A 26,664-nucleotide genomic window follows, 5' to 3' on the forward strand; every position below is an offset into this window, starting at 1 on the left:
ATTTCTGTGGACGAAATTGTTTTGGTTTGTGGCGATTACAATCAGCCACGCATTGTGTGGAACAATAACGGTCAGCACAGCAGCTCGAACGTGCTTTCTGCTGCTGTTGCGGCGTTAGTCGATGGTATTGTGTTTTTAAATCTCCTGCAAGTTAATCAAAAAAACCAACCACCTAGGACGCTCGACTTAGTCTTTTGCTCTGACGATCGATGTTGTGCGGTCGATGCGTGCGTCGCTCCATTAGTATTGTCACTCGATCCTCATCACCCAGCTTTAACCATAACCGTGCCAATAGAACAAAGTACCAGTAATTCGACACAGCGCTCTAGAGCGACTGCAAAAAGGCTAAACCACAGACTAACAGACATAACACCTGAACATATTTTCGAAGAAATCATCGTTCGGATGATTTCAATATTTTACGTTGGTAACACTAGCACCATCTGCTGTCGTGTTCGCGCTGCGTTATTTATTTCGACATCAGCGCTAGCGTTACTGCATGTGTCAAGTGTGGAACCACAAAATATGTATGAGATTGCATGACAGCGCCCCAGACGGCGTTTTCGCGCGATGACTGTTATTCGAATAGAAATTCAAAATGATCGTTTTTTGTGGCGATGGAACCAGGTTCCAGTGTTAGGTCTGTTAGTCTGTGGCTAAACTACCGTAAAATCGATTTCGCAGCGTTCAATACATATTTGGAAAGCATCAACTGGGAAACTCTCTCCCTACAACCCGATTTTGATCAAATGGTGTCGCTGTTTAATGACACTTTACTTGAGTGGCTCAATTCGAATCTGCCTTTAGTAAAAGCGTCAGTCTGCGAGAATTGAAACGTGTACGCAATCGTTGGCGACACAAATATCGTCGTACTAAAACTGTCGATGTCAAGTGTCGTTTTAAGCGATCGAGCGATGATTATCGTCGGTTGAATGCTGGCTTGTACAAATCCTACGTCATGCGAGTTTAGACAGACCTTTGAAGAAATCCCAGAAATTTTTGGAATTTCGTAAATTCTAAACGAAAATGTACTACAATCCCCGCAAACGTATGCCTGTTTCTGTCGATTTGGTAGAACTGGATTTATTTCACATCTCTTCTGACAAGATAAAAGCAGCTGCGAAAAAATTAAAACACTCGTCAAATCTAGAAAGTCTAGAAAGTCCACATAAGCACTGAGGAAGACTGTACGTCACAGTCGAAATATATATTTGCGGACTGAATTTCAATATTTATTTCCAAAAAATTTAGTAGAGTATAACGGAAACTGATAACTATTTCTTTGATGGATAAAACACTCGTACTCTGCAGGACCCGACGGAATCCCGACAGTTATAATAAGTCGCTGTGTACACGCTTTAGCCGAACCCCTCTGCCATATACATAACATATCTTTCGTGCAAGGCACGTTTCCCACAGTTTGAAAACATTCTTACATGTTCCCAATATTCAAAAGCGAGACCACTGAAACGTTAGGAACTACCGTGACATCACTAGTCTTTCTGCTGCATCTAAATTATTCGTAATAATTGTGAGTTCGTTTATGCTCTTACGCACTAAGAGTTATATTTCCAGTGACCAACACGGTTTTATGCCTGGTCGCTCAGTAAGTACAAACTTGCTTGACTTCACGTCGACTTGCATATCGCACATCGAACAAAAAGCTCAAATCGACGTAATATACACAGATTTTAAAGCAGCGTTTAATCGGATTGACCATAAAATATTACTAAAAAAAATCGTACGGCTTGGTGCATCGCAGCGGTTTGTCGGTTGGCTCAGCTCATACTTATGCGATAGAGTTCTTCGAGTATACATTAATTCCTGCTGTTCGTCTCAGTTTTCGAACACCTCCGACGTTCCACAAGGTAGCAACTTAGGACCATTGCTGGTTACGCTGTTTTTCAATGACGTTTCCTTAAAGCTGGATGTTGGCTGTCAACTTGTATACGCAGACGATCGTGAGCTGTATCTGATTTTACGCGCTATCGACGATTGACGGCGGTTTCAGGGACTTTTGGATAAGTTTGTTTACTGGTGTTGCAAAAACCGGTTGACGATTAACATTAATAAGTGTCAAGTGATGACTTTTCACCGTAAAATGAATCCTATTGTATTAAACGAGGTCACTAACGCGGTCAACTCTTGTTAGGTCTCGATTATCGATTTGATAATTAAATAATCAAGACCTAACAATGGTGAGATGGTGAGGGTCGGACACTGGGTAGTAGACTACACGCAAAAGCCACAAGTACCCGGAAGCAAGGATGAACATTCTCACTCGCGTTTAATTTTTTTCGTAAGCCGATAGCTCATTTAATGAGCACAACTCTGAACTGCTTTGTAAGACGAACTTGAGGTCTTTAAGTAGATCATTGCTTGTGCTTAAACACTGTACATAGATGGACATTCTGGCAAATTATCGCGATAATTATCATGATTGCGAATTAGAAACAGGTGACGGGTGTGAAGGGACTTCCGAATCCCTTCGCGCGAGGTGGCATCCAGCGGTCTCTGCAGAAAAAGGCAATACAGCGAAACCCGGTGGCGGAAAGTCTAATACGCCAGTTTCCACACTGGATATTACGGTCGATGGTCCCTTACTAGTCAAGTCGATAAGCGAACGAGGCACACCAACAGGCTCAAAGGCCGGAGAGCGGCGACTGCGGGAAACCCATAGAGTTCTCCAAGCGAAAACACACAAACACCACGACACGGCCCGCTTCACACTGTATATTGAAATTTGTGAGAGTGTGAATCAAACTCGGTAGTTTTTATGCTCTCTTTCAGATGACAGTTCTCACAGGTGACAAAAAATTCTTACAGCTAACAAAAAATTAATCGTAAACATCGCACTAATCCAAACGCACCTGGAGAACTCTATGGGTTACCGTACTAGGAAAAGGGCACAAGAAAGGTAAAATGCGCCAAGACGGAACGGTGACAAAACGTCCGCCAAATGTCAAAAAGGCGAGGAGCAGGGACGCCCTCATACTCAAGACCAGTGCTGATGAAAGTCATTTTCCCCAGCAAAATTCTTCGAAAATTACAGCCAATCATTTTCAATTTTCACTCCCAATGATCGCAGCACTCTTTCAGATACACTAGTCGTCCTAGTAACGTGCTGTTATACTCAGATGAAATAGATCGCGCGCATCGTTCACGGTTACGGAATAAAATTTGACGACAAATCCAACCAAATGATCTTCACTTCAAAGCGAAAAAGAAAAACAAACAGTCCACTCAACCAAAATAACTTTTTCACTGACACTGACCGATGCCTTGACAATCTTCGTTAACTGATAAACTGATTTTGTTGTCTTGCTTCCATCGCATGAAATATAATGAGGTGTTTTGACAGTTCACTTCCATGCAAAAAGCGGGAAGGGAGAACTCTGAAAGGATTGTAAAAAAATAACGTTTATGGATGCTTTTTTTCACTTTCACTCAAGAGTGTCAACAAATATCAACCCTGCTGAGACTGACGGGTCGAAGTAATCTGAAGTCTAGAAGAAAATGAGGAGCGAAACCCAACTCAAGGATTTAGGGGCGGATGTGTGGACCATCCGTCGATCTCGCACTGGCGAGATAATTCTTGAGCTCCGGAAGGATGCAAGACGGTAGCCGAGCAGGTGCTTGGCAAAGAGGTGCAGATTCGGGCACTCACCTCGAAGGTGACTCTCCAGCTTGAAAATCTGGATGAAATCACCGAGAAGTGCGTGGAGGAGCTGGCCACTGAGTCAATTCGTCTCCGAAAGGGTCCAGCAGGGAACCAGGTAGATGCGAACTTGGCACTAAAGGAAGGCAAGCTAAAGTTCGTCCGATCAGTATGTCCTTTGGGTGTACTCCAACAACCAGACGTTTGCTTCTGGTGCTTTGGGGGAAAACGTGAATCCTGGACCTGCAAGGGGCCCGACAGGAGCCAGTTATGCAGGCGTTGCGGTGGCGCAGGCCATACAGCGAAGGATTGCGGGGAGTTTCCCAAGTGCATGATATGTTCCGGAAAACGGGATACCAAACACTTTATGGGAGGTTCCAGGTGCCTAACCGGTAAGCCGGCTGCGAAACCACGGGTATAAGGGTAACGCAAACCTGAACCACTAAAACGCGACTCAGCAGCTACTATACCAAGCGGTCACTGAGTCGCTGTAGGATGTCGTATCAGACCCCTACCGCATCCCTCTCGGAAACGGTAACTGAATTGCGGATAAGTCCAGATGAAGGGCGGTTTGTGCAGCCGCCTCTTAAATAGTCCTTCAGTTGCAAAGCGGGCGACAGGTTGACCACCGACACGCCAGGTCTCTCAGGTGTTTAGCAGCAAGTTTTCCCTCTTCCTGAAATAGAAAATAAAAGGGAAAATAGCCTTGTCGAAACGTAGTTTTTGACCGTTCATTGTAAAGAACCCAATTATTTTTTGATTGAAACCCGAAACCGACTAAGCCCGAGATGTTTTCTTGGGGACGACTTTTTATACAAATTTGAGCCTGCCCTAAAGCTTGGGAAGACATTAAAATGTTATTGATTTTCACAGTTATATGATATAAGACATCATTATCTTATTATTATTAATAAGGGAACATCCATAAATGACTTAGCTTATTTTAGGTTTCTTGACGTAAAATTAGTCTGAGTTCGTAGAAACAAGCGTTTCTTGACCTTAGAAAGGAGAGGTTTTGTCAATTGCTTTTTTTGACACTGATTTACAACATGATAGCACAAGAGACGGTTGGTGTCTACTTATGACGTCTGTGATAGGGATGCTTGCACGTGATTGGTTCATGGTTTGAGTAAATTGAACAACATCTCGTTAATTTTCGCTCCTGAGCAATGATTATTTCGATGCTAACTAACGTACCGTAATTCACCAACATTTTATCAATTCATCAATCAGAGTTAGGAAAAAGTGACAGAACTGTATGAAGGCGAATAATAAGAGCATTCAGAGTACAAAATGTTCACCTATTCCATTCTATTCTATCCCTCATACAGCATGCTCTGACAAATTTTTTTTACCGTGCCGATAGCGGTGTGAATCTCTCGTTCGTTCGAATATCAACTACTTTTCGCTTGCTTGACTGAAGTCTCTGCTCAAAATTCTATTCCAAGCATTGAATGTGAGATTTCGAAGCTCTCAATTCAATATAGGTACCTACTAATTATATTTATTTATCCTGTGGTCATACAGTTATTATGGTCCGAAATCTAACGTAATATTTGGTCGATTTCATTTTCACTTTTATAGAATGTACCCTAGACATAGTCCTCCGTCAGGTTCTTTGAAACGTAAACAAACAAAAAACCTTAACATATATAAGCCCTTATCGGTTCCAACTCTCGTGGTTGTCACTGTCCTTACCGGGACGAGAGCCACAACCTCATCAGCCAGTGCCAACGGCTGGCTGGATTAAAACTTAAGAACAAAGAACCGATCGTATAAAATGCGATACGATACCCACCCTCCGCAACCACACACCAATCCGGCCCTCAACACCGGCTCCTGATTCTGCGCGCATTTTTTCACCTTCTTCGATTCCCTTCGCACCGTTTCAACACAGTACAAGCTAACCGTTGTAGGAGTATTTTTGGTGCTGCTGACTGCGTTTAGCTTTGTGGTGTGTATCATCATCATCGTCATTATCATCGTCATCCTTACCTTCCTCTTGTGTTTCCATTCATTCGTTCGTCGAATGAAGCCCCGGTCAACGCGACGACGACGTCATCAAATTCGCTCCGACCGATTCACGGCATGGTTTAGGTGTAATTGTGTTGCCGGCACGCGGTTATACTCTCCACTATTTCCGGAGTGTACGAAATAATGCTCTGTTGTGCAAAAAGGAATTGTGGAAAAAAAAACCCGATTGAAGTTGAATGCTTTTATTATTATTATTGTTGTTGTTGCTATTTCGTTTGATGATTCTCGGGCGCAATTTTCCTATGCCATCGGGGAGCTGACCGCATGCTGTATGTTGTTGATGGTATGTGCGCTAGGATGCAACCCAACCGTCATCACCACCACCAGCACCACCGCCGACTTGGTGGCCCCTGGTGTATTGCAGTTTCCACTCTAGCAACATTAAAGTCGAGACGAGACACGCGCGGCGCAGGTTTTCATTTGGAAAGACCCTTTGATAAATGGTCTAGCTTTCAACTCGAACTCGAGCACGGCTGACTTTCCGCCTGCCGCTCTAACGGGTTTGTATGGGCTGCTCCCGCTCTATTTTTCCCCCCACTTCTTGCTCACACGCGTGGATTATGAGTTTTTAAATCCCACAGAACACATCATTTCCTCTGTAATGAACTCTGCGCTGCCTGAATGTTCCGGTTAAACACATCATGAAAGACCCCTCTCCTTTCACTGTTTTGGTAGATAATGAAATCTCTGTCTGTTTGGTTCGCTGAAAAGCGGTAGGAAACACGATCAAGAGGCACCCAGCGGTTTATAGCTGTAATTTTCGTGCTACCGCTTAGCTTAACTGCCTATTTAGGTTCTAGGAATTCGGACGGCCTTACAAGGGATGGATGGATAGATGGATGGGTGGATAGCAAATTTGATTAACGTTTAAAGGTGTTACATTGAGAATACCATTCAGAAGGAGAAACCAAGCTATACAGCCTTTCGTCACGCTTTTTAACGATTCACCAACGGTTGGAGGTTTAACAACGGTCAATAGTTCGAGTTGAAAGCAAGTGCGTTACAGTTAGGATTCGTGTTGCTCGTTAGCCGTTCTGAATGAATTCTCAATTTTTCATGGACTAACCGCGTGTTCTCGTGTATGTTTCCCCGCGTCCTCAACTGAAATTGATTCGGAGAGCCTAATAGTCGATACAATCAGATAAATTTTGTTTTTAAACCGTCAAGGTTCTCTTTTTGTTCGAAAAAGTATTCTGTTCGAATTAATCGTTAACTGGAAGCGTGCTATTTTTTGGAGCTTCGTGGCCTCCATTGTTTCGCTCGTGATGGTTTATTTCTTTTGACGGCAGGAATTTTATGGTCTGCCACAAAAGTTTTACCTATCTTAAGTACTCTCTTATTAATTGTTTGAATTTAATCACAATTGTCTGAATATTTCATTTATTAAGGCATTGTTGCTTTATATTTTTTTTGGCATCCATTTGCACTAAGAAACCGTAAATTTATGAGCATTTAGTACTATCAAATTATCTTTCAAATTCATTCGAATTTTGATTGTATCTTTAGTTAAGTAAATTTATTCCAAATTACGAATAACTACATATATAATTATAAATATATGTTTTAGAGTATATAATACAGAATTATGCTTGATTAAAAAAATGCTTTGAATTGTATAAGTGTTTAAAATCAATACATAAGATCTTAGTTGTTGAAAAAAGTAAAAAATGTCAAAACTATTGAAATTGACTTGAAACTTATTAAAAACATTCTAATGAAACTTTTTCTTCTCCTTTCAGGTAAGCAGCGAAAATTCTCCATGAACATTCACAAATAAGTAAGTACCAGTACAGTGCTGAATTTCAAACAACGCCAATCTTTCCCAACCTGCTCAACATTATCACTTTCGTTTCGTTGCTCCCTCCCGGGCGGGCGGTGAAATAAAAGCGAAACCAGTCTAATGGGGCACCCCAATTCCAATCTGACAACATCCCGTAAAATATTGTCAAACATTATAATGGGACTGGGAACGTTTCCCCCAAAATTTACAACCTGCCGACAGAACAGAATGTTCACCTTTTCGCTCTATAAATAACTAATTTCCATTTGCTTCTGCACAAGATTATGATAATTCGCTGCGCCGTCCGTTTGAGGTTTCCACCTCAAGCTCGGACTTAATATGTTCGGTTCGGAACGACCGAGTGGCAAATTCGCTAATAAAAGCTGTTACGATAAAAATTGAATAAACATTCACCTTTCGCTTGGATCCCCATCGCACGTTGCGTACAGAACCGTTTCGCTCTCCACCGCACTCTGGCCGATGAGGCACCAGCTCCAGCCCCAAACAGTGAACAACCCAGTGAAGTAGGCAAACAAACAAGGTGAAACTCCATCCGAACTGTTCGAAAGTAGGCAACTGGGCACAACATCGACGCTCTCGCCGTGCGCAGTGTTGCCAAGCTTCCACTTAACTTCGTAAACATCCCTAACTCGCTTCGCTCGCTGCAATCTATCATTACAATCACATAAAAGGCAGAAGTTTATTCATAAAAGTTGCTCGACCGTACCGCCCCTTGGCTAGAAATTATAAACATCCTTCTTTCCCTCCGTTTCGAGTTTTTGTCCGACTTCCGTCTTTGCGGCGGCACAACAGAAATGTAGAACAGGGAGCATCCTGGGACCCGATCGAAAGGTACCTGTCGTGAGAAGGCAATTATGGAACGTTCAACCATTCCGTTGACCATTTAAATTCGAAGGGGAATACGGAAACTGAGTGGCGACGGCGGCTTGGTTTACAACAACATTGTCGACAGAGAATAAAGGTAATGGAAAACGGTGCAACATGTGCTGCTTCTTCGTGGATGGATTGACGGACGAACGGATGGCAAGTCGCTTCAGTTTCTACCGCGGCGGTGTTTGGCGCGTTTCGGTTTCTTGGAGCGAATGAAACCGAATGAGCGGTTTGAAATTATGGTTAATAGCAGGGTTGAAAGGCAGATTGTTAATATTGTACCTGATTCCCTGACAAGTTTTGTTGAATTATTATATTACGCAACTGAGCTTTACAACAAATAACATTCTAACTTTTTTATCAACTCAGAGATACTCAGAGGTTTTCAATACCCCTATGTAAAACGTCAACGTTGCACAACAAATTTTTAATTTTTCATCGAGTATTTCGAATCGGTTATAAAATAAAATTTCGGTCATATGAAGCCAAAGAAGAAGAAGAAGAATTTATTAGTAGATTTGAATTCATGGAAGTAAAATTTAATATACACAATAAAAAAAGCATTGAATGAAAGAGAAGCACTTTCATGAGAAAATTAGAAATTTTTTATATCGTTTATGAACATCCATCCATTTTGGAATATCAAATTTTGTGTTTGTTTTTTCGTTTAATTGAAATTCGGAATTATAACAGCGAATGATGAGCAACATAGATTAGATTCAACTTTCACAAAAACTGAAACGTATGCCACGAGATTGGAATTTTCGTACCATTTATCATTTTCTGCGGATATTGTTGATATTTTTGACATTATTTGTGTTTGGATATTTTCGAGAGTTTTGACTTATTTTATCATTATTTGAACACTTCAATTTTTTTAAACGTTTTTCTAAAATTTTGCCGTTTTCAATTTTTCGTTGCTTTTTATTCCAGCAGTTTGACAATTATGACAAGAATTAAATTATTCGAATTTCATATATCAATTCGAAGCGTAAGAAGGTAGGGTTATCATTCAGTATGTTTTTGCTGAGCTGTTAAGCATCTACGAATAACAAAACATGCGACTTGTTTGCCGAGCACTTCTTCTAACTATATTTCAGCAGTTATGGCTCCTATTCCAAGTAACTTATTCAATGCTGGAATTTTTCCAATTACAAACGAAAAAGTTGTTAAAGCCATCTGCAACCTGCTTACTTCCTTGTTTGAGTGTAGAATCACCGCTAGCCACTATTTTCAATCTTTCCTTGCTGAGACATCCATTTCCCCTAAGTTGAAAAGAGCCGTTTATGCTTCCAGTACAGTAAAGTATTTTTTACACAATGGATACGTACCGTGCAGAAAAAACGTGTAAAAATTTAACTATGTAAAAAACACCCTACTATAGGCTGTAACCGTTACTGTTACTTACTGTAACTGTTTCACGCGAGGAAGAAAAATCGTAAAAAAACGCGTTATTTGAAAAAAAAAAAACGACCTAAAGCAACCGCGTTATTCGGCAAATCGTCGTAAAAACGTGTAAACAAGACCTTACTGTATTTAAGAAAAATGACAAACAAAATGTGAAGAATTATCGTGGAATCTCATGTTTGTCATGTTACTCCAAAGTTTTTGAAGCTATTATTCATTTTCTTTGCTTGTTTAGTGTGGAAAACTACATTTCTACTGCGTAGCACGGGCTTTTTCCTGGTAGATCTGTATCTACCAATCTATTGGAACTCACCTCATTTTACCTTCAGATCGATGCTGTCTATGCGTATTTTAAAGCTGCTTTTGATCGTACTGAACTACTTTGTGGAATGATAAAATGACTATTTTTTCACCTACGTAATCGTTTGATCGCTATTGAGTTGGGATCATCACAATCCACGTAGTTTAGTAACAGCTGTGTTCCACAGGGTAGCATTTCTGGACCGCTCCTCTTTTCGTTACTCATCAACGATGTTACAAAAAATCTACCACCTTGTACACGTTTGTTGTACGAGGAAAATACAAAACTTCTCAAACCAAACGAGAGGCCTCAGTCGTTGAGTGCCTTTTTCAATGACTGATGCCATGGCAATTACACAACTATCGCATTGCTCGTACATCTTTACAACGTAGCGACATTGTCAGTGATTTTGGTGTGTTGTTGGACACTCAACTATCATTCAGGCAGCATTTTTTACTGATCATCTCCAAAGCTAATCAACTTGATCTAATATTTAGAATTGGGAATAAGTTCATTGACCATGACACTTTCTTTCGACACTTCACTGTTCTTTGGTACCCACACTCAATTTTGAAAACTGCCTGTATGGGACCCACATAATGATTTTCGGACTCGGAATTGAGCGCGTCCAGAAATTTTTTATTAGAAGGATTTATTGTACACTGCCATGGAGAGATCTCGATCATCTGCCTTTGTTTGTTCGTCGAAATTTCACCCCTCGAACACAATAAATTGCCAAAAGGACACACAAAAAATTACAGGCCGGTATGATTATCCAGTTATCCTGCCTTTTTTTCAGTTAAATTGCTCTCTTTAACCTCTATGAAACCCGAATTACAAATCAATGCTCAGTTTAGTTTTTTTTTAAGTAGAATACTTCTCTCAGGAAGTTCGGCTACATAGGGATGTGAAATGAAAATCGAAAATCGAAAAAAGTGAAAAATATGTCCAATTTCAAATGCTAATAAATCGGTTAGTATTCGATGGATTTCCTTCGTTCTTGCAGCAATAAATTGTAAAATCTTCTGAAATTCTTCCCAAATGAAAATGAAAAAGTAATTTTATTAATCAAACTATTGTACTATTGAAGTTAGTCAAGCCTTGTCAAAACGAAAAATTCGACCCTGATTGGTCGTTATATGATTGCTTCCCAGCACGGTCGACAGAATCATATACTTTGCAACAGTAAATGCATTCAATGAAAAGTTGACTCATTTTGACAACACGTGAGCCGTTTAGTTTTGAGTGTTAAATCAGCTTTTAACTGTTTATTTTATCACAAGGAATACTTTATTCGCACTGTCAGTGATAACGCTAAGATGCGATCGGTATCTTATCCGATATTGAATTGAGCAACAAATCGTCTTTTTCAGGGTGAGATAAAAACCTGATGATTGGAGAGTTAATATTTTCTCTTGAGTTAATTTACTTTTTTAAATTTTTGAAAGTTATAATACTTTATCTCCGTGTCTCAGAACGTACTGAATTATTTTTTCCTTCAGGCATGAGCACGATATCCAAAAAATTTTCATTATCTGCATAAAAATTGTCAAGCCCTAATCATGACAAGCAACTTACTATTTTATTGAAAATGGTTAATCCTTGTTGAAGCGCAAAATTCGATTGATCTGATTAGTCAACGTTTATTTACTAGAAAAAAATAACTGACACGCAAGCATCCGGGTTATCTTTCCCGTAAAAGTATACTACTCCAACCTTGCGGTCGTGGCTTTGCACACAACCCTCCTGAGATTTTATTCCATCAAATGAATACCTAAATTAAACGAAGGAGATTTTGTCACTTTTGAGCAAGAATTTATTATATTTTGTGTCCTATGAGCGCGCATTAGACACCCAAAATAACAAAATAACGGATGGCTAAGCGCTTGTATCCTTTTTTTTTAGGAAAAGATACAACCAAGAGCTGCAGTGTGTGTGTTACTAAGACTTCACCTGCGGCATTTACATTGATTAAACATTCAGGTTCAATTCAGTTTCCTTCACTCACACATGTGCAGAATCTATCTCTAAGCGCTTCAGGCTCAAATGTCTACTCGGAAATGTCACTGTTTGTTCACTAGCTCACCTCAATGTTTTTTTTTTCTTCTTTGCTCTAACCTGTCAACTCGCCTGAGGTCGCTCACAGGCAATATCGCCACACCTCACTGTTTAGCGCTTGAAAATGAAAAAAAAAAACGTTGCCAAATACGATTAAAAAGGCGTTAAAAATATTTTGCGTGTAGTTGTAACGGCCATTATTAGATTGTATCATAATCTCTTAACACGCTAATTTGGAATTAATTTATCATCTTCAATGCACAACGATTCAGTAGCTTCTGCTTTGTATAGACCGATAACGGCTCCGGCTACGGCCTTACGGATAAGGAAAAAAGAAAATGTTACAATCGTTGTTGTCAGGGACAGAGTTTACCTCTGCATCTCCAGCGACTATAACGGCAAGGAAAGTACTTTGTCATCGTGGTAAGTGACGGATGTTTATACTTTTACCCTCCTCTCAACACGCATATATATTAGGGTGGGGAAAGGTGATAGATTTTCTAGAACCAAGTTTTTTTGGTTCCTTTTGGAGTCCCAAACAATCCTGAACTTATCGGAAGTCGATTGGTTTTGTCTCCGCTTGGTGCATTGCATTTCAAATTTGTATGAAAATTTATATGGGAAAATCTTGTTTTCTGCCAACATTACCAATGTACCGGCACCAGTAGCATTTCCATCAGAAATAACCTGTCGTACCGAGTTTATACACTCAGCTGGACCAAACAAACAAATTCAGGTCAATATTCTAGACGTAGGTAGAATCTACAACGTGTTTCAGAGGTTACTTCGACATACGGAACTTCGAACAGCTCCAGTATTTTTTTGGGACACCCTAGCTCTTTGATGTCTTCGGTGAAGTTGTTGAGCAACAAAACACCTTCCATTTGAAGTGATGAAACCTATGGTTTGAGCCACTCTAAGCTCTTTAGAACGGAAAATGCAAAAACGTTGGTTTTTCCATACAAATCTCTATATAAATTTGAAATGCAATACGCCAAGCGGAGACTCAACCAATCGACTTCCGATAAATTTAGAATTGTTTAGGGCTCCAAATAAAACAAAAAATACTTGGTTCTGGCTTTCTGCTATCAAGTTTCGTTATTTTCCATATAACGATTCGCCACCCTAATTTATATGGACCAGGGATGTTACGAATGTGATGTTTTAGACATCTGCAGATACGGATGCGGATGCGGATTTGTGGTTACAGATGCAGATGTAGATGCGGATGTCATTTTTCATGCGGATGTGCGGGGATCCATAGCATCTCTTGTGTTTTATTTGGCTTATTTCACATGGCCATGTCCCTCCCGATTGCAAAAGTTATTTAAGCGAGCAGTAAATACACCAAGAAAAATTTTTCTGCAATATTTTTTTTTCATTATCCGCAAGGAACATATCAGACCTAGAAAATAAAGGAAACTACCGTGTTATTCTTAGTTTTAAACGGGATATTTCGCAGGTCAAATGTTGTAAAAAATTGAGAATGATGTTACATCATCCCCACGAAGGAAGAATGATATAACGTAGGGGCACCAAAACTCATAGGAATGGTTTAAATGGCTGTAAACTTTTTAGGACAACTGGTTTCAACTTTAGGGCAACTTTTTTATCCTGTTTTTTCTCATTTCATTCAAAAAAACGGCAGCTGAAAGGCATCAAGAGTTCAAAAAGTTTATGGAAATGTTGCTCATCGTACCGCTGTAGAGATGGTGATTTCGATGTTGACGACTGTCTGCGTGAAGGAAGGCCAGAAGTCTTTGAAGACGCTGAATCGGGAGAATTGCTCGATGCGGATCAATGCTAAATTCAGGGACAGCTTGGTTTGGTATTAGTAATTACTCGCCGAACCATTTTAAAACGATTGCTTGCTTTGGGAATGATTCAATAATAAGAAGTTTGGTATCCTTACGATTTTAAGACAAGAGACGCTTGTGAGCAACTGCTCCAGCGGCAAAAAAGCAAAAAAGCAGTGGTCTTTTTAATCGAATGCACGGCTGATGAAAAATGGATTCATTGCAGCAACCCAAAGAAAAAAAGTGATCAGAACTGTCCGGTCACACTTTTACGTCATTGACTCGGCCGCTTCAAAGTTTGCGCTTCGTATTCGGTGGAATCAGGTCGATGTTCTTTGCCAATATGATATTTCATTTTAACGAATATTTATAGCAGCTACACGTTGTAATTTTTTATCTCCATACAGGCCACTAGTGCTTTAAGGCACCATATGAAAATGAATGAGACGTTTTATGGATAGTCGTGGGGATCGTTTCACTCAATAAACAACAGATGAACGTTCAAATTTATTTTCGTTATGAAATCGATTAATTCGATATTGTTTTAAAATGGTTGTAAAAATACGCATTATTATTTTTTCATCGTAAATTTTAAAACTTGATCGATCAGGTTTCCTCATAAGCCTAGAGCTTCTATCAATATGAACGAGTTTATTTTGAGCTGGTCTGTCAAAAGCTTATTTTCAAAAAGTACTCGAAATAATATGTTGTATACTAGGAAGACAAAAGCTTTAAATAATGGATATATTGAAGAACATTTTGAAGTGCCCTTCTTGGTCCGGTAAACCTCAATAACGGGTGACAAAATATTAGAATTTATGTCGAATAAAATTATTACGAACAAAGTTAGCGAGATTATCACCCGTTCCTTATAAGTAGGTTTAAATCTTTTAAACTCTCCTATTAGGAATAAAATATATGTAACAGATTTTATAAACGAAAACACATGCCTTGTCAAGCTTAAAAAACCCTTCCTGATAATTAGATAAAAAATGTTGTAAAACACATGTTTCGCTACGAATTTCTTTGTATCAAACCAGTCAACGATAACGAGCCTTCAGGAAAGTTCCCACGTCTTCACCCCTGGGCTTTTCTCTCTCGCGCGCACACACCTTGCGGATGCGACCGCAGTTGCACAGGTGAGAATGTGTATGCCGACAGAGTCACGAAGTATGCTGCACATAGGTACAACAAAGTCCTAAAAGAGACCCCAAAATAAAAAAAACGTAAACGTTATGCTGTTTGATGGCCCGAACGGACACGGCTGCATGGTGACCGCATCCAGCGTCGGCGTCGTCGTCTCCACTGTTATTATGTTTTTTTTTTCGTTGGCTGATGAGTCTCCCTCTCTCTCGGAATCGGCTCAAATCGGGAATGGAACCTGAGTGCGCTGTGGCCGCTCTCCGACAGTATCGCAGTTGCCGCGGTCGTGAATGGTTGCGTTTTTTCTTCGCGTCCCAACGCTGTTCCAACAGAGTAGACAGTAGGCTCAGGTGCGCTTAAGTGAGCTCAACGGCCAAAGCGCAAACGAACTCGCGCTCGGAAGGGAATCACGCTATCGGTCGCCGCAATCGGAGTCGCCGTTCGTTTAAGTCTCGAGAGAAAGAGCTTTTTTTCTGTGCGGTTGCATTTGCTGCCACACACCGGTGCGACTACGACAACGACGACGACGACGGTGAAGAGCTCTTGGTTTTTGTGTATGAATTCGAAAAATTCCAATCGAAAACTCGTTTTGCCTTTTCTTTTGCTGTGTTTATAAGAGAAGTGCGCGGCAGAAAAGAAGGGAAAAATTACCCGCGTCTAGTGAGTGAGTGCGCGACTTACCAGCTTTTCGCTGTGTTAGTTGATTATGATTAATAGTTGTAACTCAGTCTCTTGAAGGAATTAAAGGTTTCGTACCTTTTCATCGTGCGGCTAATCGAAGCTACTCGTGCGTGGCTCGTTTCATCGTTCCGTCAATGGGGGTCTGTTGTGGTGCTTCGCACCGAGAAGCGATTTAAACTGGAGGAAATTCCTAAACCGTCTTCGCAATGGCAGTTTGTACTACGTAATGTGCTAGCAAACGGAATAGTTTGAAACCTTCGCAGAAACAGTTTTATGGTAATGATCATTGACGCAAAAGACGACGGAATAAGTGCCATTATGTGAATAATTACCCGGCGAGTGAGAAGAGCAACAGTGTAAGAAAATTATGCGGAAACTAGTGCTTCCCTCAGTGTCTCGTATTTGTCTTTCGTGCCGTGGACCGTAGGCATCTTGTTGGTGCTTTTCATTAAACAAAAAAAACAGTAATAAGCTCCACAGGGAGAGGTACGAACTGTTTGTTGTAAAAATGCGCCATCGTCGTTGTTCCGTCTGCTGTTGAACAAATCGCAGCTCGGCCCGGCCCCAAACCGACCAAACGGCGGTCGCCTTATAGCCGCGGGAAAACTGAAGGTGCACTCGAAAAAGCTCGAACCGAAACCGTTTAGCATTCGGGCCCCGTATCGAGCCACCGAACAACGTGTGTAGCTACCTACTAGAGGAGGGTACTTGGGTTTATGCTCATCGTCAAGTAACAACAACAAAAAAATGAAAATCGGCCGATCTGTTGTATATAAGCCACTATAAATATGCGCAAGTAACAACAACGGCGAAACACCGAACTCGATTGCTCTAGGCGATCGTCCGGAATGCACATACGGGGGACGGATCGGCGTAATCCACTCAGTTGAGAGTTGCGTGCTTTCTGGCATACAAATTAGCAGCCGTAATTCTGCAAATCGCTTTTTTTTACTCAAAAACTGATCTTTTTCTTTTCAAAATATTGTATTTGAAACACGTCTCTCTGTGATCAGGGTACGACCCAAATGACTTGAATTAATTTTGTGCCGAATGCGCAACTTTTCCCTAGTAGCTTCTTCGGTGGAACCATTTATTTTCGACTTATAATCACTTCGGCTACCCGGGTTGGGACTCGGACAGAGAGTTATTTGTTGCCTTCTAGCATTATGGTGGAGAAGCAAAAAAAACACAAACAAAACGCAGAAGCACCGAGGTCTCCTCCTTCGGAGATGCACATCTCGCTCCGGTGCAAGGCAGGATAATCATCGGCTTTGGCCTGCGGCTGGCTGCGGCTGCACGGCAGGCAGGACTTGTAAGGCTGCCATCCATATTTTTTTTCGGAAGCCCGGCTCTGCCACGCAACATTTAAACCACCCGATTCGAAGGATGCAGCACAGGGACTAACGTGTCTGTGGCCTTCGGGGCGAGAAACGTAGCTAAATCAGTAGAAGAAGTTGTTCGAAAATGTTTCGTTTTATGAGAAACCTCAAAATGTGCAAATGACTTTAATGAATGCATCTCACAGTATGATAATTGCTGGCTTGTTTGTTGGTGCGTTCCGGAATACACGGAGTAAGATTAAACGGACTTTCCAAGTACATGTTCATGCTGAGTGCAAACCTGGCAGGATATGCTTAACGTGATCTTGACGTGAGTAAAAGACATGTTCTTGTCGAACCCACGTTTTATGTAGATAACCGGGCAGAGGATTAAATAATGGATGTTTAATTGCCTTATAAATCGCTGTAAGCATAAGTAGATCATTAATCACTTTGAAGCATGCAAATGCTTGGCCTGGAAGACACCTATTGATGATATACTGCGCATCGTTAAGTGATAGTTAGTGGGATCAACTTGTGCTCCAGTTAAAATTTATGACCACACCGAATACGATAGGATTTTACTGAAGTAAATGGTTAAGTCATAAAAAAATTCAATCACCTGATGGAAGCTCTCGATATAGTGGCACAAAAATGTTTTTTTTCCTTCCGTGTTAATTCAATACCAGTTTGCAATCATTTGGGTGTCTTTGTGGCCAGTTTGGCTGTTGCCATTTTGATAATTACTACCGTTGCAAATGATTCCTCGTTTCCTTGGACTGAAAGAAGGTGGGGCACTAAAGTGGGACAAAATCGCCATTGGGGTAATAATGATAAGAGTAAAAAGGCGCTCGTTAGCTTTTGACTTTTGAAATCACAGGCTTCCTGCATTGCATTCCATTTTGAATTTCGACTCCAAAGGTGTTGTTCCCTTTTTTCGTCTTTCTGGTTGTTAGGAAACATTTCGAAAAGCTGTAGCTGAACCGTGCTATCTTGATAACTTTGATTGAAGTTTTTGTTTGGTCTTGTGTCGTAATTACGTTAAGTTTTATTTAATTATAGCCATTGTTGCATAAAAATCTCCAAGTATGGGATAAAATCTCGACTAAATTCAAATTACGAAGAAATTACGACCCAACCTATGAAGATTTGACACTGAACTGAAATCTGAGCCAAAATTTTGGAAACTTAACCAAAATCTGCTCAAATTCCTTAAACTACGTGATAGAAAAACCTGCGTACATTGCGAAATCCTTTGAAAAAAAACGCGTAAATTTTGAAATCTGCCTCAAAAACCGCAAAAATACGCATTCCGTGTTGAAAACTCGCATCACAAAATCTCTTTGAAAGTACAAAAATTCAGTAATCATGGCCGGGTGAAGTATTCTTGAGATAAAACTTATAATAGGTTAATGCCATTATAAGTCATTCTTTTACAAGGTGAAACTTTCTGGTTTATTAAAATATTTTTCATGATCCTATTCTATTCAAAATAAATTTTCATTTGATTTATAATATTATTCTGTGAAAACATGAGCATCTATCGATGAGAAACAGATTTCAAATGCTTAGGTTTCCCGCTCTTTTGTTAAATAAAAATGCATCTTTATTTTGAAAAAAATAATATCATAAAGAAAGTATAACCCATCGTAGCTACAAATTTATCCCATTTTTGGCATAGCTCGAATATAGCGGGCCGGCGGCTATTAGCGGGTAAGGTAGGACTTCCTATCGAAGCGCTTCTATATAAGTTTTATCGACTTTGGCAGTATGAGGCCGAGCGTTGTCATGCTTTTTCGTGATTCTGCTTGTACTGTGGCCATTTTTCGCACCATGCTCGGTGTCATTGCATTGATTTAAGGTAATATCGATCCCAGTGATGTTTTTTTTTTCGGTTTCGCCGATCTGGTCCCACTAAATACCAGGCCCGGATTTGAGGGAGAGCAAAGGGGGCAAATGCCCCGGGCCTCCTGATTCCAGTCCCAGCGCCTAAATCTGGACAGCATAACTTTCGCAGCGTGCACATTGAGCCGAGCTGATAACGTAAGGCTGGACAGTCCCAAGGCTTTTTTTAGGTCTCTGTAATAAATCCAATTCTCATCACCCGTCATGATGCGATGAAGAAAATTCTTCCTTTTTTGCCACTGGAGCGACGCTCAACGTCTCTTCGCCTCGAATCATGAGGAACCCAGTTCTTTGTTTCTGAATCATTTCCAAAGCATTCAATCGCTTTGAAATGCTTTGGTGGGTAACTTTTAATACCGAAGCAAGCTGTCCCTGCATTTGGCATGGATCCTTATCGAGAAATTTCTTCAATTCAGCGTCTTCGAAGATTTTAGGTCCTCCTTTACCCTGACAGTCGTCAACATCAAAATTGCCGTTTTTAAAATGACGCATTTCTGGAAAAATTTGGAAAAATATACCGCATCCCGACGGGATTTGAACCCGCAATCTCCCTGTCTCCGGCATGGTGTTTTGACCAGTTCGCTTATTTTTCACTTTCCCTGTGTGCAGTAGGTAACTCTGTACAGTTTTCATACGATTGATTCATTTATGTAACACACCCAAGTAACAATTTAAGTCGTATTGCATTCTTTTAGCGGTTTTCATGACCAATTTCGCAAAATTGCTGTTAAAACTAAAACATACTATCAGAACTCCTGATAACCGCTATAAGTTTGCTTTACAGCCAGGTGGCCCACCCTTGCCAAGCTTATTGAATCAATTATAAGAATGGCAATAAAACTGCTTTAAAACCACATAGAAAGAGTACCGCATACTAGAGGCAACTGGCATTACCTCTTTAAGAGCGCAATAAGTTTGGTTGCATTATTGCGCTCTGCTACTTGCCACAATAAGTCCAATTCAACTTTTCATTGCTTGACAGCAACCGTAATAAGTTTATTTGTTGTGCCGTTCCTGCACACACACCAGAACATCACGCCACTTTTTTTAATAAGGAAATCTCTCGTCGCGGGAGAAATGTTTCACCTGTGTTGGTTATCATCGTGCAATCGATTTCGTTTGATGGTGATATTGTAGAAAGATAAAGAATAAGGAGGGGTTTTTGGTAGGTTTTGTAGCTCTCAAGCATATGCGCATGAAATTTTGTCGTGCATTTTGAGATCATAGGCGCTTAAAATTTATGCGCCATCAAAATAGTACGGGCTTACAAAAATGATCTCATTGTTAGCAAAAATGAATTGGATTGTTTCAGCTCAGTTTTTCAGAAAAAAAATCTAGCCGTGTTCTTCAATACAGAGATAGATCAAAATCAACTTTGGATATTCAATTTATTTTTTAGTCAGACGACGATTCGATTTTCGTTTCAAGATTATAAAAAGTTTCAAAAATATCAATATGGCGCGGTTGGTAATTAGTTGGCATTAATCGTAGCCGCAATAAGTTCAATGATATATATGTTGTAAGGTGCGGCAAAGGTTGGATGCCTGCATTATTAGAGAAAAATATGGTAAATCCCTGAGGCCTAGACAACTTTATTTTTATGAAAAATCTGACATCACACCGACGATAATGAGGAATCAACAAATTTTGATATAAATAGAGAGGTGCACGAAAAATGCAACGATACATACTTAGTTTAATTGAATATTGAATATATTTCGAAATATATCAATAGTGTCTTGCCCCTACCTTATTTTTAAGGACGCATAATTTAACGACATAGGAAATTATTTTCAACCAAAACAAGACAAACTGGCGATAAAATTAAAAAAAAAAACTACCGAAAAGTACTAAGTTTGCTGTGTTACTTTATTAGATTTTTGGAGTTCTACGTCATCAATGTTCACAAATGCGCTGCAAGATGCTCTACAGCATTTTACACACATCTTACGGAGACTGCGACAGAATTCTGCATCTCACCAAACCAACTCAGCCGCTTTTGCCTCACCTGTATGTATATGATTGCCTGCATATATTTGTTTACAAGTTTGACAGGTTAAAACTGGGCATTTGATTGACCGCAATAAAACTGGTTTCTATGTTATATGACAGCAAGCTGGAGTGGTTTTAAGGGGCAATAGATAGTAATAATAAAACCAATAATAAAGCAAAATCGCATTGACTCTTGCCGGTTTTATTGGAAGTTTTATTAGAGTTTTATTGACAGCTATCAGTGTTCATTACGACTTGCTATTTTTGGCAACGGGTTTAACCGCCATAAAACTGTTGGTAATATTCATTGCTGTGATAAAACCGTTAGAAAACCAAGTAGCTATACAATTGTTACTTGGGCAGATATCATAAAGCAATGTCAAATAAGTAAGATTTTCTAATATTGAGATACTTTCCAAATATTTTTATGATATGATAGTTATCAACAACAAAAATCTAGACATTCAGTCTATCTTGTACAGTTTCCATACGGGTGCAACATCCTCGTGTTTGGCTCTCACTGAACAAATAAACATTTGAAATCTACAATAAATTGGTTCTATGCGTTTCATAATTCGTACATAATTACAACCATTTTAATGTAAAATACCAATAAAGATTCTATTCCGATTTATTTCTGCGAGAACCAATTATGCCGCATCCTATGTTCTGAACACATACAGGGCGGACTCGATTATCCGGAAAAAAAATCGTTCCGGATAATCGAGTTTTCCGGGTAATCGAACCACAGAAAAATCATTCAAATTTGCGAATGACGACCATAAAATAAATATTTCCTTTTGTTATTTCAGTTGTAAACTTTTTTGACTCTCGGTGCATTTTATTTGAATGGAATGAGGAAAGTAACAAAAATCTCCCAGATGGTCTCGAGGTACGATGCTGGCCTAACAAGCCAATCGTCGTAGGTTCGAGTCTCAGCTCGAGAGAGACTGTTAGTGTCAGAAGGATCGTAGCGCTAGCCCCGCAATTGTTCTGTACACTAAATATTCGGCTGCGAAGTCTGTGTATAAATAAACAGAAGGTCAAGTTCCGAGTCGGAATGTAGCACTAAAGCTTTGCTTTGCTCCAAGGAAAGTAACACTTTCCGCAAATGATGATTATTTGGCACGAAATCAGACATTTTCCAACAGGTAAAAGTATATGACGCAACAATAAAATCACAGAATATTAACACAGCAGGAAAAAAAGAAAGAGTTCTTTCAATAATTAAATTCGTTTTTATCAAATAATTTAAGTAATAAAATTGTTCATATTAAAGTTTTATAGTGCTGTTCTGGTAATATCAAGCACTATAAACCTTTGATATAACCAATTTCGTTACTTGGGAAGAATGGTTCACTATGTTACACCATTCTTCCTCCGGGGGGATGATGTAGTATGATACTCTAACAGAAGATCACGATCCTCGATACGACATTCCTGTGTTTCAACGACATTCCCGAGAACACCCCGCCTGGAACTTATTAGGAACGATGTTGAATTTTGGCTAGTTTTTAAATTAGAATGAGACTTTATGTTGAAAAGTTATTGCTTATTGCTAGCTACAACTTTGCTCCATCTTTCTGACAGAGCTTACGATAAAACTGTTCACCTTTTGAGGCTATCCACGATCAAACCAGTTCTTAATGTCTTCGTATCAACAGAATCGAACGGAATAAATAATAATCGGACTCGATTATCCGAAACATAAAAAAAATTCATTACGGATAATCGAGTTTTCCGGATAATCGAATCACAGAAAAAAATATTCAAATTTGCTATTAACGAACATAAATTACACATTTCCTCTTTTTTATTTACTTGTGTGATGCAGTGACGTAACCGGAAATTATTTCTGAAGCGAAAATGGGTAAAATCTTGAGAAGCAAAAAAATAAATTGAACTTTGATTACTTTCACTTAATTTGAAGATGTCCCAAAAATGCCGAAAGTGACATAAATGGTAACAAATGTGCCAGAAGGGATGGTAAAATGTAAATTTCAAAATAAAAAATAACGAACACCAGAAAAAAAATCCGGAAAATCGAGTCTCCAGGTAATCGAGTCCGATCTGTATTTGAGAAATATGGCATTTAAGAGTGGACTTCTCATTCCAGCGTATCGGTGTAAGTTTCAACGACTTTAGCAATATGAGGCCGAGCATTGTTATGCAATAGAATAACTTGTTCGTGCCTCAGCTTATATTATGGCCACATTTTGCGCAGCGCTTGGCTTAATCGCAATCGTAATCTCGAAAACACCGTCCTGATCCTCCCAAATACACAGTAAAACCTTCGCAGCTAGGTGATGACGTAAACTAATTTTCTTTTATTTTCTTTTCTTTAAAATGGCTTGAAAATGACTTGTTACATAATTTCTATTACCGAACCAAGCTGTTCCTAAGTTTGGCATATATCCTCATTGAGCAATTCCCCCAATTTCGCATCTTCGAAGGTTTCTGGTATTCCTTCACGCATCGAATTACCATCTTAACAACGAAAGAACCAATCACGGTACGTTGTTTCACTTAGTGCCTCAACTTTTATTTAAACTTCCGGCTCGCTTAAGCCGACGTTTTCTTTGGATGAAATGAGTTATGTTACACTTCTCTCAAATGACGATGATTTGGCACAAAATCCGACTTTTTCACAGAACTGAAAGTATTTGATGCCACAATAAAATTACTAATGTGTCGAAGCGAATGAAACGAATACCAAGTGATTCAGGTGAACTGTAATAATTATACTACTAACAGGACTTGGATCTGAAGGAAAAAATTCCCATTCGGTTTTCTGGAACTTTTTATTTATGATAAGTTCACTTTCGAACAGTAAGCTGAGCGGCCTTTGTTGTCATACACGTTTTAGCACGAAAATCACATAATTGAGGAGAAACGGGGAGAAATATACCATTTCTAGCGCCGGGAACTAAGTGGGACCATCTCTATTGAGTCTTCCGCTTAAGTATTCGTGGGTTTTGTTTATTCTCGCGCTAAAAATTCAGCTGCAATGATAGCTACGGCAGGGGAAACCCAAAAACACGCAAAAATAGGGTGGAAAGGGACAAAATAGACGTTTTCACGTGCCCTGCACAGAATTAAACCATCACCAATCGATTTGTTGACCAATTCTATATAGGAAATGCTATATTTCAGGTTGTCAGCTCAGCGGCGTTATTTTAGTGGGAATTTGGGTTCATTTTGACGTAGGACTACGTCTATTTGGAAGTTAAGTGCCTGGATTCGAAAATTGAGAAATTCAACCATGGAAAAATTGGTCAGGGTTCAGCGCGTCTGAGTTGTATGCCAGTAATTTACTATCAGATTATCGAAAACAACCTATTGATTGAAACACTATTGGAAAAAATGATATATAACATGGATTTTCCAAACCATACCGAGCAAAGCACAGCCGACACTGAAGTATACAACCGATCTGACTTCGGAACGGTTTGCTGTTGTTGTTGTTTTACTCGCTCTAATACATCTATTTTATTCTCTATTCTCTATTCTGCTGCGTTCCACCCTCTGCCCAATCTCAATCCTCGAAATTTCTCGTCATATAAGCGCAAATCCCAGAAGCGTGCGAAGGATCGGCAGAGGACGATTACTCCGGAGCATCGAAATATGGAAAAATGCCGTAGTCCTAAGCCATGCAGTCATGCCTTGGATACCACCCTCCTACTTTTTCTCAGTGTGCGCTGTATGGAATGTGATAAATGATATGGTGTTAGATAACTGAAATGTACGAGCTTTTTATGGTTTAAACTCAGAAAACTAGAATTTAAATAGAGCAAGCAATTATTTTTGCAGAAATGCATAGGCGTCGCACGCTAAATTTGATGCAGGATTGTAAATGTCCTCTTTTCGGGTTTCTCCGGGGTATTGTTACGGTAGTGGCCAATGCAGTCTGCGTTCAGAAATATGTCTTTTGGTTAATTTCTGGTGAAGAATCCTGAAGATAGAGGTGTCGCATGCTATATTTTGTTGCAGAAATGCAAAGTCTCCCACTACGGGTTCTTTCGGGGCATCCAGCTTGCTCCGGAAGTGGCCAATGAGGACTATATTCAAAAATATGTCTTTTGAAAGATTCCTGATGAAAAATCCTGAAGATAGAGATGTCACACGCCATATTTTGATGCAAAAATGTGAATGTCCCCTTCTACAGGTTCCTCTGGGGACTTCCGGATGGAAAATAGCCATTTCTCGATGAGTTCTTGGTCGATTCCGGATCTTGATGAACTATTCGCTTCAGAAATGGTTTTGTCATCTATGCTAATCCATTACCAAATCCATTACCAAATCCATCCAAAAATTAACAGATATGACATACCTACCGGACCTCAGGAATATTTCCTATATCCGGTGACCTATGTCACATCTACATATAAGAAGAAAATTAAACCTTTTCAAGTTTTCCAGTTCAATGGTGTTCGAATTATTTGAATCGAATAATATTTGGCAAAGCTACAGCAATTCAAATTTCAACAAAATTTTGCCTATGCTACTTATTATTTGTACACTAAAATCGCTTTTTACGTGGTTTTTACGCGGATTCCGGATTTCGGTTTTTATTTACTCGGTTTTCAGAATTCACGCGAGTTTTTTTTTCGCGGATTCCGGAATTTACGCGTTTTTTTTTTACGCGGCACGTATCACCCGCGTCAAAAGTGACTTGAGTGTAATTAATATGTTATATGAAGTCGAAAAATACATGACACGTTCAAGTCATATAAAATTCAGTATAGAGTTTTAAATTAAGCTATTCTAAGTGGTCTTTATAGCTTTAATAAAATCATAGAGAATGTGTTTTTCCCAATGTATGCATACAAGGATTTGCAGATTGGTACACATAGTCGCATTTTATGCATCTTACGTGTTTCTCTACCAAACAAGAATTTACTAAACAGAGCTGCAAAAACATGATCGAAATTAGTTTGGTTCAAAAAACCGATTTTAGAGCCATAGTGTCTTCAGCAAAGTTGTTCCAATAATTATTTTCTATTTTCTAGAAGTTGCAATTTTGTGATTGAGTAATGTAAACGTGAGAATGGAATTTCACTTTTCTCATTTTTGCTTATAAAAACTCACTTTGTTCGGCAAAGATGAGCAGTTCCACAAAAAAATCCCAGTTTTATTATTTTTCTTAAATTGTCATTTTTGATCTGGCTGAAACTTTGCATAGACGTTTCTTCAGGCATAAGATGCAATCTTGAGCTATTGGTTTAACTTTTTGGAATAAGACTCATTTTTGAGAAGCTATTGAAAAATGCTATTTTGGGAAGGTATTGATGATTACGTATATTTTTAGGGCCAAAACGTTTGTTTGATCGGTGTGACGTCTTCGACAAAGTTGTTTATAATAGTTTTGTCACTCTAAAATAAATATACACTTTAAAAAATATATGTAGTTTTTGAAAATAAGTTAAAGGAAAAATTAAAAATAAAATATCTAAAAACCTCATTTTCAAAAAAATCTATTTTTCAAACTACAAAAGATTACCCGAACAATGCAACCAGTCCGACCATGGAGAAATCAGGAAAAAAAAGTTATGATTGTTTTTCACAGGGTACATTTTTCTATGGAAGGACATAATTATTATCTACAAGCAATTTCCCATTGAATGCTCGATTAGAAATTAAGGATATTTCTACAGCCAAAACGGTTAGAATGATTGGCATAGTGTCTTCGGCAAAGTTGT

General features: G+C 39.3%; 1 protein-coding gene across 10 annotated transcripts in view; it reads left to right on the top strand.

Annotated features, from left to right (window-relative positions):
* LOC129722415 (protein prickle-like) overlaps positions 1-26,664 on the top strand; it is a 209,595-nt gene that overhangs the window by 89,117 nt on the left and 93,814 nt on the right. For 2 of the 10 annotated variants that reach the window (XM_055675838.1, XM_055675839.1), the window contains one exon: positions 7,432-7,469. The exons of 1 other annotated variant lie outside the window; for it this stretch is intronic. The gene's annotated coding sequence lies outside the window, so the exon portion shown is untranslated. Of the gene's footprint in view, positions 1-7,431; positions 7,470-15,347; positions 16,106-16,126; positions 16,236-26,664 lie in introns of those variants that run through there. 7 more of the 10 variants (XM_055675830.1, XM_055675829.1, XM_055675832.1 and 4 more) reach the window with 7 other exon arrangements.

Source organism: Wyeomyia smithii, chromosome 2 (genome assembly GCF_029784165.1).
Source record: "Wyeomyia smithii strain HCP4-BCI-WySm-NY-G18 chromosome 2, ASM2978416v1, whole genome shotgun sequence".
In the NCBI taxonomy this organism is placed as follows: domain Eukaryota; kingdom Metazoa; phylum Arthropoda; class Insecta; order Diptera; family Culicidae; genus Wyeomyia; species Wyeomyia smithii.